General features: G+C 41.7%; 1 protein-coding gene across 6 annotated transcripts in view; it reads right to left on the bottom strand.

The window, feature by feature from the left end:
* ptprfa (protein tyrosine phosphatase receptor type Fa) overlaps positions 1-15,346 on the bottom strand; it is a 344,773-nt gene that overhangs the window by 278,017 nt on the left and 51,410 nt on the right. The window contains exon 3 of one of the 6 annotated variants that reach the window (XM_086224168.1): positions 4,545-4,683. The exons of the other annotated variants lie outside the window; for them this stretch is intronic. The gene's annotated coding sequence lies outside the window, so the exon portion shown is untranslated. The remainder of the gene's footprint in view (positions 1-4,544; positions 4,684-15,346) is intronic. 6 annotated transcript variants of the gene reach the window in all.

Raw genomic sequence — 15,346 nt, forward strand, 5'->3', positions numbered from 1 at the left:
TCTTTCCATAACATTAACTGGTCTACAAAACTTGGGAATAATGTCAGTATTTTGTTGGAGGAGGCTGTCCTTCCACATTTAAATTTGGTGAGCATGGGTCCACTATGCAAAAGTTCAGCTGGTGAGTGTTGAGATGAGGAGTGGGATGTTACATAACAATAGACTTCTTCCATTGCTTCCATTCCAGCAAAGCAGTCTGTAAATGGTCGCTTCAGGCCGTGATTGAAATATTCAGTCTCATCATTCACCCTTTGAAAATAGACAGAAGAGATCCTTTGCTCAATGCCTCTGTCTTAGAGAAATGTGTTTAACTGCTGTGACACAATTTGAGAGCCACTGGCTGAAACCAACTCTTTGGGGTCACCTTTTCTGCTTACAAATGCACAAAAAAAACTGAATGAGAGTCTGTGAGGTGACACATGGAACAAAGTTTATCTCATGGCCACTTGCTGTAATTATCAGTAATTGCATAGCAATAGTCTATGGTTCCACCACATCAATTGCCACTTTTTCCCATGCTCCCTCTAGATATGACAGAGGCCGTTGCACAGGAGTGTGTGTGACCACAGACTTGTCATGTGATGCATGCTTTAATGGCTGTTTGTACCTGAACCTCTAAATATCTGTTTCCTCACTATTCCCAGGTGACTGAGTGAAATCAGCTTTGGCAGGAGACTGTCTGGCACCAGGAGTCTATATGTGACATATACCACGCAATTTTGCGGAAAGAGCTCATACTGAATTTGAAGAATAGCTTTAAGTTTGGAGGCAGGCTATTAGCTGATACGTATAGGCCAGCTTGAAGGGAACATCAGTTACTTCCATGTTGTCCTTCAAGTAAGGCTCTCACGTTGGCAGGAGTTTAAGACCAGCAGTCTGCAGTAACATTCTCTCAGCTTGTGTTGGTTATCATACTTTAATGGTACCACGCCTTTGCTGCTCTGATGTTGTCTGTACATAGTGTGAAATGCCTCCTTCATGAGTAGGATCTCCACTTCATTTCAACTACATGCATTTCTAGGCTTCCTTTTTTGAAAGTGGAGTACTTTCTCTCTGACTGAGCATGTCTGATGTGAAAATTGCAGTTCTTGCTGAGCCATCTCAATGCATGTGAGTTTGGACTGCGGACAGCCCATAGTTTGCATCTGTTCTGACAACAGTTGGCAGTTCTGGGTTAAACACCAAGAGTGCAGGTCTTTTCATAGTACCAAAGCCCCAATAGTGCTACTAGGGGCTCAGCAACAACAGCAAAGTTTAGTGTGAATTTGAACACAATGATGTGAGGCATAAGAATGACCTCATTTTGGGCAGGTCTATAAGTTGAGGTGCTTGAGATGGATAGATGATATCCTCTGCTGTAAGCATCTGGGCAGATGCAAATCTGAATGGCACTTGAAATGAAACTATCTTCACGGACTTGTTCGGCCTCCTCAGCCATGGATCTGGTCTGTCTTTCCTTGCAGTGACAGGTGAAATCTCTTCAGATGCTTTTAAAGCAGCTGTCAGCAACTGGTGGCCCATAGGCCAATGCTAACCTCAGAACCGTCACACCTGGAATGCCTGATTATTTTGATAATCTGACTTCAAAAAATAATTGCTTTACTTATTTGCTCATCTGTAAAAACACAAACATTTCAAGATGAATTAAAAGCCTTTATTGTAAATCGTGCTGAACAAAATTCAAAACCTGTTGTGTTTGGAATGGCCTACATGAGCATCTGGTTTGAAATCCTTCCAACAGCTTGTCTGCGTGGCAGGTAATGGACCTGGCAGAATAAGGGACTTTTTCACTTAGGTAATGACACCATCTGGTGACTTGCCAGTAGTTAGTTCTTCCAAAACTGTCACCATTACCTGACTAAAAACCTCAGTGTCGGTCAATGTTCTGTTGGGACCCACCGGTCACTCTATATTGAGATGTGACACCTGGTATTGGAATGTTGCTGCACTGTGCATAGCTCTCTGCCACCGCTTGGATTTTCTTCATAGGTGCCTCTATGCTATGATAAGAAACACACAGTCTGTATTGTTGTGATTTCTTTCTCTTCTGCTGTTAATTTCCAATTACTAAACACCCGTAAAATATTGCCAGCTGCACCACTTGCTCTCTTATTAAGAGCTAATATCTCTTACCCATCAGCTTATCACTCTCTGTCCATCTCTCTCTCCTTGATCAAACAATAAAGCAGAGGGATCACTCAAAACAACATGATAGGACTTTGAAATGTTCGTCAAGACATGGGTGGGCGTGTTTATCAACACCGTCCACAGCAGAAATAAATGTGTGTTTGATGTCTTTAGAAATATGTGGCCTGAGGACAAACTTAGTCGCCAGCCCCTGCTCTACTGACTCAATGACATCCTGCTTTGTCAGTTTCTTCAATTCTTTTTTTAGATATAGCTTCTCTACCTGAGATTGGTTAAGTTCTGTAAAGTTTCTGCAAGACTGGCTTAATGTCAGGGTGCACTTTAACTTTATAAATACAGTCCTAAGCACATCCTAATTTTTCCACTGCCACCCGTGCAACTACAGGGTTATGATGGATACTTGGAGCTAAGGTGACCTTAATATCTATCACTTGCATTTGTAGTGGACAAAATAAGTCCCCACCTAGCACTGCTGACCCATGTTTTATACTGTGTATATGGCCGTGCTAGCACTGCAGCCACCAAATGACCACACCGAATGCAGCATTGCTTTGCAGTGACATGGTTTCTCCCATGTCCATCAACTTCAGTTCTGTTTCAATAAGGGAAACATCAATGAAGAGCTCAGTGGCTACTGATTCTAGTAAAATGGATTTGCTGTCCAGTGTTGTCATTCAATATCCTGGCTCTTTTCTCTTTCCTAATCCTGCCTCTCCTACCTTTTTTCTGACTGCCATTATGCTATGCACCTTGATAATAGCTGACATGTCAAATTGTTAGAGAGAAGCACCTAGGAACTCCTTAGTAAAAACTGTTTGAAAAAGGGCCAGTTCTTTCAAGAAATACATGGCAAGTGGATGAGCTACCTGCCTTTCACCACCCACACAGATTAACCAATCAGATAATCAAACCACAGTCGAAGCCAGTCAGTTGGTATAACAGCAGAATCATCAACAGTCTCCCTACAATCAAATCTAAACCACATCCATATCTCCTCAAAGGTTGGCCTGCTGCTGCCGAAACCACTTTTGGTGCTGACACAAGCACATAACCTGAAGCCTGCAAGATGAATTTGTGTGTGATCTCATGAAACATGCTTCTTAGTTCAACTTAACCCTTTTCATAATAATGAAATTAAAAATGTAGCTTGTGGACACCAAATGTGACCAAACCAAATTTGAATCCAGACATCCTTTCAAACATTTTGTCCAAAACTACACCAGCGGGTACCAGAGCTGTCAAAATACACCATGGGATGTCTTGCCAACCCCTTACAACATACTTCTGGCAAAAAAGTTGGATTATTATTGTTACATTTTTTGATCTGTTAATATTTTGGTATTCATAGCATTTCTTGATTCACCTAGTGATGAAGAAGAGATGCATCTGAGGACCTATATTTTAGCTGGTATGTGTCCATTAAAATATCCTTGGGAGGTCTCAGTTTAACACCATTTTTTTTTAAATTCCAGGCTTCTTGTTTTTTTCTATATCAACATCAATATTCTGCTATTCATGGTGATTGTTTAGTAAATAGAAATAAGACATTTTACATCGAGTACATACTAGCACTAATCAATGTGGTTCTCTTGTGTAATGAGATGCACAAAGTCACTCTTCACTCTTGGGATTTGTGTCCAGGCTGCATGCTGCACAGAGTGCCATTATCCTCCATAGAATGCATTAACATTTTCTTTCTCTAATTACAAATACAGCCTCTGTTCATTGGTGGATAGTTAAAGGTCTGTCTAAAGGTTGCCTGGTGGCTTTCTGACAGCGACACACAATACTCTATGTGCTTGTGTTCAATCCACAGAAACTTGACAGTCTGCCCATCACACCTGCTTTACCACTAATAAACACTTGTCTTTCACAGCACACTTTCCTTCCCACACAGTTCTGCAAATACTTAAGACAGCACTTGGAGAATTAATATTAATGTAATGTAACCTGGCAAGTTGTTATTTTTTTAATGGTCAAAATCTGTAAACATCCCTTTTTTTTTAGATTCCATGTTTACAAACTTCCAACTTTGGTCTTTAAGCTGAACTGAGAATTGCAGCCTCTTACTGTACTTCAATAAAGCTCCTTACACAGAGGTGCCAACACTGCTGGGTGGTTCAATTAAAACACTGACAAATTTATCCTCATATAAACACATACATGATGAATTTCATATCTTCTTACTTCAGACTGTGTTGTAGAATCCAAGGCAAGTCCACCCTCTCGGCTAATTTCACACTTTTAAGGCTTTTACTAAATTAATAATCATACCTCGGACAGACATCTAAATTGATCCATTGCACAAGACTGTCCTCAGTTTCGACAATGTCATGCAGGACAAAAATGTTATGAATTGCGGATGATTTTTCAAAATAAAAACTTGGCTGACTCACTGAGGTGGTTGAGTGGTTGGAGCACATGTCACACACGCAGCTGACCCGGGTTCAAATCTTGGCCAGAGGTCCTGTGCTGCTTGTCACACCCCCATCTCTCTCCCTTGTTTCCTGTCTGTCTGCTGGTAAATATAGGTTTCTGCACCAAAAAAATAAAAATAAAGACTTGGCTGACTGCGCAATGACATAAAGGTGCTTAGTTCTGTTAACATGAGAAAAATATGTTGAGCATCTTTGTAAAAAGAAAACCACTTGGAAAATCAACAGCATAAAATATCAAGCAACATCATCACTCAAACTTAGGACAGTTTCCTGTCCCCTGATAAATTTCTTTGAGTTAACTGTCACTGGTTGGTACAGTGGTGCAGTGGTTAGCACTGTCACCTCACAGCAAGAAGGTTCCAGGCTCAAGGACTGGCTCGAGCGCAGGGTCTTTTTTAACCGTAGGCGTGGCTTTGAAAGCAAATGCTTGTCTGTCTATATGTGCTGGCCCTGCGGTGGAATGGCGACCCATCCAGGGTGAACCCCCCGCCTAAAAAATAATAAATGCGGTTCCACTTCACTGTTTCTCAGTTACACTCTCTTAATACACTTAAAGTTGTTGACCTTACTGGTTTGAACCCTTTTACTTTGAATGTTCGTTGGTTGTCAACCTTCAGCTCCTTATGACGTCAGTTTTATTCAGTTATCAGTTTCTCTTGGTTGTCAACTGTCATTTATTGGTTAGTCCTGGGCCTAAGAACAAAAAATAACCTGAGTTTCAGGTGGAATAAAGTAGTGGAAAAAAATGGATAAAGACATCACAGGTGAGGCCCCTTTTGTTTTGGCTCCTACCGCCCTCCTGGTATGGCAAGCATCCTTGTGTCGACATCCTGACAGGCAGAAAGCATTGAAAAGCAATCAAATCCTTGACCACGGTAAAGCAGTTCCTCACATGGCACAGACAAAATCGTCCCTCAGAAAAAAAAAACAGTCAGAATAGTTCAAAAGGTTAGGGAAAACGCTCCGATGGAACCCCTCCTATGACTGACTTCAGTGTCTTAAAGGTAGGTATACATTCATGGTTAATACTTCATGGCAGCATTGAGTTTTTCTGCCTTCTCTTTTTCCCTCCTGTTTTTTTCCTGTGTCACCTCACATACCCCGAGAGCTGCAGATGATGTGTTCAGGGAGCGCAACCGAAATCTGAATAGGCTACCGGCCAAAAACTTACCGTACGGAAAACCATGATGCATTCTGTGAAACCAGTATTTTCTAGTACTCTAAATCTAAATCGGGGTTACATAATTCACACTAAGGCACTGTCCGTGTGTTATCATCCGATGACCTCTCCTGGACTACAAACACCACGGCGGCGGTAAGGAAGGCCAGGTAGCGTCTCCACTTCATAAGAGTACTCAGGAGAAACAACCTGGAGGAGAAGCTGCTAGTGACCTTCAACAGGGCCACCACAGAGAGTATCCTAGTGTACTGCATCACAGCGTGGTAAGCAGGGTTCTCAGCAGCAGACAGAAGAGCACTGTAGCAGGTCATGAGCACAGCCCAGAAAATTACTGGTTGCGCTCTGCCCAGGCTGGAGAACATTGCCAGCTCTCGCTACCTCAGCAGAGCGGACAACATCACCAAGGACTCTGTTCACCCCCGCAATCACCTGTTTGACCTGCTACCATCGGGCACTACAGGTCACGCAAAGCCTGGAAAGACTCAGAGATAACTTCTTTCCTAGAGCGATCACCGCAGTCAACAACCACAAAACAAAATGACCTGCATCACTACACATATACATAGATATATATATATAGAGAGAAAGAGATATAGATATATATAGAAAGATAGATAGACATACATATATATATATACACATTAGATATAGATAGATAGACAGATATACAGTATATAGATATATATAGATAGATAGATATACCGTATATAGTGTGAGAAAATGAGCTTTTGATCATGTTGTGTTCATATGTCACCATTATATCAGGAGTTGATTATGTATAAGTACATGACGTGATTGTTTGTATTAAGTTGTGCAGGCTGCTAGTTGCCCCCGAACTGTCAAGGCTGACTGACGAAAACAACAGGACAAGACGACCTGAGTGTGCAGGAGGCAGGAGTACTAATCAAGAAGTGTGATATGCATGAGTGTAAAATTATGTATGCAAAAAAGGTGTAGCTTCAAGCATATATTCACTTTGTTGATATCTTATTCAGACTCTCTGCTGCACTCTCAAGGTGCATGTAGTGGGGTCTCCAGTTATATCTGTGTCTGCTTTGTGGTGTGAAATAAAGTGTTGATTTGTCTAAAGCAGACGACTCCGGTTGATCTCTTCTCATCAACGGACCCGGTGAAGTTGGCGAACTTCAACAATTTGGGGGCTCGTCCGGGATGAGAGTGAGGTCTTAATTTGGCTGTTTTGACTGAGCACAAAGGACACCACGAACTCTGGTCGACCAACAGAAAACGGTAAGCAGAAACCACATTTGAGAATTTTACCAAAATTAAGAGTTAACAGTGTCCTAGTGTTAAGTTCCAAATTATGGAGTCTATGGTGAAGAATGAAAAGAGTGAATAAGAGTTGATATTGTCCTTGGTTTGGCAACCCCACTATTCTCTGACGAGGGAATAGGGCCTTGGGTCAAAGTCCTATAAGGTGCTGGGTTGGAGTCCCGGGGAATTCAGGACCCCCGAATTCTATTACATTTTATATTGTGTGGTCAAAGTGGACCAGGAAATTTTAAGTCTCTCCGAGGGAAAGAGTGATTTGTGTGTCTCAAACATAACGTCTCTGTTTCATGGAAACCTAGCGGTGTTAACGAAGTGAACAGAACCTCACAAGACAATATTGTTTGACTGGGTCAGTTGCTCGGGTGAACTCCATACAAACTGACTGGCACATCTCACCGTTAGGCAGGGACAGATGGACGGAGAAGTTGATACAGAGATTGTTGATGTTTGGGGCCCAAGGACACAATGGAGGCCGCTGGGGCAGCAAATGAAAAATATTTTGGTTGTAATTTGGAACGTAGGTTCAGATAAAGACACAGAAAAGGCAAGAAGTGAGGTAAAGAGAAGGATAGAGGAAGTGTTAAAAGAAGGCAGAGCAGGGAAAGAGGACCGGATGGCATTTGGTAAGTTATTGTGGGAGAAGGAGAGAGAGAACAGGGAAAAGAGAGATGAGGCTAAAAAGAAGGGTGATCAGGCAGGGCGATTGGAAAGGAAGAAGTGGAGGAAAGACGAGAAAAGACATGAGGAAGAGAGAAGGGGTTGGTATGGTCTGGCTGTGTTTTGTCAGGGAGTGGAACATGCAAATCGAGAAACCCTCCCCACCAAAGAGGACCCGCAGCACCAGCAGGCCCCACCACCATATCAAAAAGGTGGGTGTCAACCAACTGCTCCACCAGCAGGACTATATCCTGCGTTACAGGTCACCTCTGGCAGGTTCATCGTGGAGACCGAGAAAACATCCACTGCCCCGACCGCACCTAGGGCAGCAAGTACTGTGCTCCAAACCCGACCAACCCTGCCTGGAAAGAGAGAAGAGGACACCAGAAGTGTACGTTCTCGAGGCACAAATTCGGGTCACGCACAGTATGGGCTTCTGTTCACAGAAGAAGGAGAAGCGAGTGAGGCGTTCGATGACATAGTGCGGCGGGAGAAGATGAATGACCCACGAACGCCATCCTTCTGGACCCGTGAGGCGATGGCAAAACCACCCGGGAAAGGAAAACGAGTTGAAGTAATGGGCTCACTCTCAGGATATTGGGAGAAGGAGGAAAATGGTGAGGAGAAGAAGGACTTCATAACACTCGACGAGATAGAGCTCAGGAGTGAGGCATCAGGACCCGCTATCACAAAATCCAAAACACGGCCACCACGTAGTACATCTAACATGACACTGCGCAGCCACAAACAATACCCCTTGCTGCAAATGGGAGAGGGCAGAGGTGACAAATACAAACCTCTTGCGTTGGGTGATGTGCAATCAATCGTTGATAAAATGCCTCCACCAGCAGAGGGAGGCGGACTCTGGTTGACAAAATTAGATGTGTTAACCGCTGGACAGAAACTAGCACTCGGTGATTTCAGAGCTGTAGCATCCCGCTGCATGTCCCGACATGACTTGAAAGACATTGAACTAGACGCTGACACTAGTGAAGACCCTGATGACATGCCACTAACAATAGTCATAGACCCCTTAGGGCAAGCTATTAGGAGCAAATTTCCACTCCCTAACACGGCCGTCATTCCTAAACTAACCTGGACCTCGTCCCAGCATCCTCGAGAATACATAACTCAGTCTAAAGATGAGTGGACCACACACACAAGGCGCCACCCGGGAAGACTGGGGTTCAACAGGAACAGGGTTGGACAGAAACTGCCGGTCACAATACCACTGAAAAACCAATTAGGTAAACAGACTCTTTTGCATTCACTTGTTGTCTCTCCGGGTGTACCTGTTAATCTGTTGGGGCGAGATCTTCTCATCAAACTAGGAGCCTCCATCCTGTGCAGTCCGGATGGACTCACTGTGACTCTACCAGACGGAGCATGCCTCCGATGTAATCCTAACACCCACGGAGCAGGGCAGTACCTTCTTAAGCCACTGGAGGACGAGCTGGTGGACATCTATTGGGGTATGTTACAGCCAGAAACCCCCCTATGTAATAGCCTCCTGTCTGCCTACCTGCAGTGGAAACCCTGGATCTCCCTACTCGAGCCCTACGTCCCTCCGCCCGACCCACCTCATGTTACCCTCTTCTACGACCAAATGAGTAATGAGTGGTATCAGGAAGAATTTGAAGCACACCTAGAAGGTAAACAATGGCAAATCACATCACAAAATATTTGATTTGTCAAAAGCTGACGACTCCGGTTGATCTCTTCTCATCAACGGACCCGGTGAAGTGGCGAACTTCAACAATAGCTATATATAGATAGATAGATAGATATATCATTGCTAATCGACAGAGAATAATGTAATTGTCATTTACATTTCAATTGCAATAACTTTTATCTTTTTTATGTGCCATTTTAAATAGCACACCACTGTTTCATTTTTTATATGTTGCTTCGTTTGTGTTTATATATATAATGCATTTTACATATATATATATACACACACATATATATGTACACATATATATATATATACACACACACATATATACACACATATACACACACATATACACATACATACACGGTTTTTGAGAAAATTCAACGTTTTTGGGTGCGCCTTATAGTGCGGAATTTTTTTTTAAATAACTGTTGGTTGAAAAATTGCACCAAGGGAGTTGCACTCCAATTCCGTTGTATGCTACACAATGATTATAAAGGCTTCTGATTTGATTAGATTTAATGTATCATCGTCATAAATACATTCTTTTAATGGTAAACTCTTACTTTTTTGAATTTAGGTCATTTTTAATGGACAATGTATTCTCAATATATTTACCATGTAAAATGTTACAGGAATGCTCTGAAAATGCTGTACAAATCCACCCACTGAAATTGAATTAGTCAATGTCAAAATAAATTATTCATACCTTTGTGACATTTATAATGCTTTGAACATTTGTAATGCTCAAACTCAGCTTAAGGCCAGTTGGTACTGATTTCATGCCTTTGATAGTCTAAACTTGTTGATTTTTACAGCAAAGGTGTGACATGTTTATCATCTCTCTTTCTGCAATAATGCGTTGGTGGAAACTATTCTACCATGTGCCATATCTCAGCTGTTGACTTCAGGGATCTGCTTGAATACACAACATATTGAAAACAAAATATTCACTCTTCGAGCAGCTCCAATCAAAACTTTTCGAAATCAAAAAAGATAATGTTAATCGCAACAGGCAATACTTGTCTGATGAATATCAGCTGGAACTCTACAACCTCTACAGTACAGCTACTTTCAGCTCCTTGGCTTTCTGGCTACAACTTTACTGTTTGGGTTCACTTTCAATATATGGTTTGGGTCTCATCAACAGCCTCTAACTGTAGGAGTATCAACCCTATGCAAGTTAACTACTGGATTGAAAATTGAAACTTCATGTCACTGTCTATTGAAACAACAAATATGCACTGGATAAGGTAGAAGTCAGTTGAGTTTTTTAATTTATCTGTGTCAGGGGTAGGTTAGATAAGGTAGCCTTATTGTTATTTCAGCAGAACTATTCGTAAAAGAACAAAAGTTCAGAACATAACTCAAGATTTAACTTCTTATTTAATTTTTTTTTTTTGGGGGGGTGGTGGTGGTGGCTGGGTTGTACCTGCCTGCAGTCTGTGCAGCAAATATACACATTTGTTGTAAAACTGGTGCTCTGGAACACTTTAAGTGCTCGTGGGACCCATGCTATCTATCAAAATTTTTCTTGCTGTTAAAGCTTCATTGGAGAATGGATAGTTGACCACAACTAATCATTACCCTTACTGAGCCAGAAACACCACACAATGTACATGACACCTTGTTCTGGGGGGAATTTACCCACAGTGACCTCATTCTTTTCCCCAAGTGGCTGGCAAATCTGTTAGCAGAATATGTATGCAAATCAAATAGTTGACTAACACGCGTAACAAGTCTGTTCCTCTCCTCTTCAAGACTAGAGTGAATTACTTGTGTTTGATCAGATTACTCACATGATTCCAACAAATAAAGCTTGTATTGTATCGGCCAGCATTAACTGGTCCAGGCAAGATGGCTTTTTTTCCTCCATTATCTGTTTCTGCCTTTGTCTCTGCCCCACTCTCCTGCTCTCTTTCCCCCCAACCAGTCAAAGCAGATGGCTGTTCCACTGAGCCTGGATCTGCTCGACGTTCCTGCCTGCTAAAAGGAAGGTTTTAGTTGCCGCAGTTGCAGGATGTGCTTGCTCATGGAGAATTGTTAGGTGTAAATTCACTGAAGGAGTGTGGTACTGGACCTGCTCTATACTGTCAAGTGTCAGGAGATAGCTTTTGTTTTGATTTGGCACTATAAAATAAAATAAAATTGACTTGACTTGACTTTTTTCCAAGGCAGTATGCAGATTTTCTTTTTTTATTACTGCACACTTTAGTCAGCATATTAATGTATTAGGGAATCCATCTTTAGAAAATTGGCAGCTAAGCCTATCTGACAGACAGTGGAAAGCTCAGAATCAGGTGGCAACATGCGCAATGAGTATTTTGATAAGTAGGAACGAAGTAGCCCAGCAATGTGCTCCACCACTAATGCTCACAATTTAAACCCAGAACCTGCTGGATGACTAACACATCTAGATCCTGTATAACTCCTCTCACACAGTGAAAACCCATCAAAATATCCACAGGAATTGAAATGTGTTCATTAGTGGCAATCAGAAGCACCCTCTACACACACACCTGATGATCTATGCTGATGATGTTTTCTAGTGCTTCCTAACACCCACATAGTCTGTGGATGTACCATCTCAGTGGGGCTTGATAAGAAGATGATAACCACATGTGTGTTAGAGCTGGTGCTGCTGTCAGGTAGTGAGATCTAGATATGCTCCACATCCAAACATACCTCACTTGGGTATCCTTTCCACCAAGAGAAATCTATTCACAGACAAACTGACATCTAATTGACAGAAGCAGCATATTCCAAGGAATGTTCTGTACTGATGATTGCTATTTCCTCCAACAAAGAGGTCACGTTTTTGCTGGACACATATTGTCAGCAGGATTATGAAAAATTATTAGGCCTATTTCAGACTCAGACTCAGTTTATTTGTCACCAAGGGATCGAGCCCAGGGCGAAATGGAATCACACACTCAATTGCTTGATACAGCTATCACAAACAGTCACAATTATTACAGGTTGATCGTAATAATGGTACACTTCAGAATTAACGAAAGCACATATACATTTGTTGTGTATTTTCACCTAACTTGGAGGTGTGTTACATGGGCCAAGGAAGAATCCATTGTATTTAGGTATACCAGAAATAGCACCATCCAGTGGCCAAAGGAAACTTTGATTTTTTTATATAGATTGAGGTCTTAAAGTTTTTGTGCAGTGATATGTGTGTTGTGCTCCAATTCCTCTACAATTCATCTCCTGTCATGATCCTTGTCTCATGTTCCTGTTTTATTTTGTAGTGAGAGTTCTGTCTTCCTGTTCTACAGCAAGACATAGGGTTGTCATTCGGATTGGACAAATGTGGCCGTATGGTATAAGAAGAGGCAAGATGATCAGAACTGAAGGAGGTGACCTACCAGAAGGGAATATAGGTGACATCCAGAGCAGCTACAAGTACCTTGGGATCCCACAGGCTAATGGAAACCATGAGGAGGCAGCAAGGAAGTCAACCACTACCAAATACCTCCAGAGAGTAAGACTGGCTGCTGAACAGTAAGAACAAGGTCCAAGCCATCAACATGTACGGAGACCCCGCTGGGATCAAAAGCCAAAGGAGGAGAAAGAGGCCACAGATGTCGAGACCAGAAGGCTCCTTACCATGCATGGAGGGTTTCACCCTAAGTCCAGCATTCTGACACTGTCCACTAAGTGGAAAGAGGGAGGAAGAAGACAAGTGAGCATCAGAGCCCCTGTTATGGATGGAAAATGTTTTGTGTGTGTGTGTGTGTGTGTGTGTGTGTGTGTGTGTATATATATGTATGTATATATATATATATATATATATATATATATATGTGTGTGTTTGTGTATATATATGTGAATATATGTGTACATATGTATATATGTATATATGTATGTGTGTATGTATGTTTTATATATATATATATATGTATGTTTTATATATATATGTATGTTATATATATATATATATATATATATATATATATATATATATATATATATATATATATATATATATATATATATATAAAAAACATCACAGCACATCAGCACTGTCGCCTCACAGCAAGAAGGTTGCAGGCTCGAGTCCCAGCTCCATCACAGGATCTTTCTGTGTGAGTCTCCATGTTCTCCCTGTTCCTGTGTGGGTTCTCTCTGGTACTCCAGCTTCCTCCCACAGTCCAAAGACATCAAGAGGGGACGAGGCTGATTGATACTCTTAAGTTGACTGTAGGTGTGACTGTGAGTGTGAATGGTTGTCTGTCTCTATGTGTTGGCCCTGTGATGGACTGGTGACCTGTCCAGGGTGAACCCCACCTCTCGCCCCTAGCCGCTGGGATAGGCTCCAGCCCCCCCACGACCCTTAACAGGAATAAGCGGAAGACAATGGATGGATGGATGGATGGATGGATATATATATATATATATATATATATATATATATATGTGTGTGTGTGTGTGTGTGTGTGTGTGTGTGTGTGTGTGTGTGTGTGTGTGTTTTAGCTAGCACCATGCATGCTTTATTCCAGACACAGATATCCCTCCCTCAATCTCCCTCCCATGTAACTCAGTCATTGCTTGAAGACCATACCCCTCTGTACACAAAGCTGAAGAGAGGCAGGTGAGATGGAGATAACAATAAGGAGGGCCCCAGATGGGTCATCATGGTGGTGTTGGTCATGTTACATCCAGTGATCTGTCATTGGCGATGTGTCTAACACGGCTGGCTGAGAGCAGAGCATTGTGGCCAGCAGGCTGACACCTGTCAAATTAATGTCTTCCGCTTGCAGGTCAATAAATTCTCCCAACAGCACCTGATGAAGGATGTTCCTGCTGCTCTCATCGATCTCCAGACCAAATACCAAATGCATCTTATAAGGGAAATGTGACACAGCCCCAGTGACATGCTGAATTAGTCATTTCGAGTTTTGCATTGCGTGTTCTGTAATTAAATGTTCAGTGCAAACTGACAAGTTAACATGTGTTTTGTCATTCAAGTTATCCTACATGTATGTACTTCTTTTGTTTGCAGTAATGCTGTATTATCACTGCTATGCTTGTGTCCTCAGCAGGCCTGTTGAATGATCCAGCATGTGTGAGTGTTTGTGTCTATGTTCGTGTGTGTACTTGTGTGTGTGTGTGTGTAGCGCATGATGTCCCCATAGGTGATGTAATAGAGGTGCAGAGTCAGCTGTAACTGCGACGTGCCACCCTCCTCGTGTGATGAAAGCTGCCATATTAGCTCTCCTTGTCTGCATTTATCGTGAGCAGCCTCAAATCAGGACTACTGTTTTTCACTCAAGAACGATTTGTTTTCTGCTGCATCTCATATTGTGGCCATTAGTGACTGATTATGTGTAGCGTAATGGAGGATTCTAAATTGGTTTTTATCCCAGGTTTATAGATTAATCTGAATTATTCAATTTGTCATTGTGAAGTGATTTATTAGAGGAAAGATCACATTCTCAGGCATGATGATGGTTTTTTTTCTTTCAGTCTGTCAACTATTGTCTTGGACATTTTTTCTTTATGGAGCCTCAAAACAAAACAAAAAAAACAAAATTACAGCCTCATTCAGTTTGACATAAACAGCCAAATATAATTTATTTTGAACTTTAAAAATCAATCTTGTACACACAAGCGCTGGATAAGTCCCTCTTCAATTCATTCAAGTCCCTGTTTTTTTTTTTTTTAACAATTCTCATTCACAAACATTATTATGTCGTATCTTTAAAACTCACTGAAAAAAGAAGAAAAATACTTATTTGATGGACTGGTCGTGTGGACAGTAGTAAAATAAAGTAGGTAGGGTTAGATAGATATTTTTCCTCACAAAAAAGGGACAAAAACATTATGGCTGGACACCATCGTAAAACTGTCTCATTTTAAATCCTGGAAAACCTTCCATTTTCTCAGTGTCATCCGGTGAACCTGTCTCAATTAGCCAGCACTTCTGCGCATGACTTCAAGTGCTAA

The sequence above is a fragment of the Aulostomus chinensis genome, chromosome 14 (genome assembly GCF_037954235.1).
Source record: "Aulostomus chinensis isolate RoL2024-O1b breed Wild chromosome 14, RoL_Achi_v1.0, whole genome shotgun sequence".
NCBI classification, from domain to species: domain Eukaryota; kingdom Metazoa; phylum Chordata; class Actinopteri; order Syngnathiformes; family Aulostomidae; genus Aulostomus; species Aulostomus chinensis.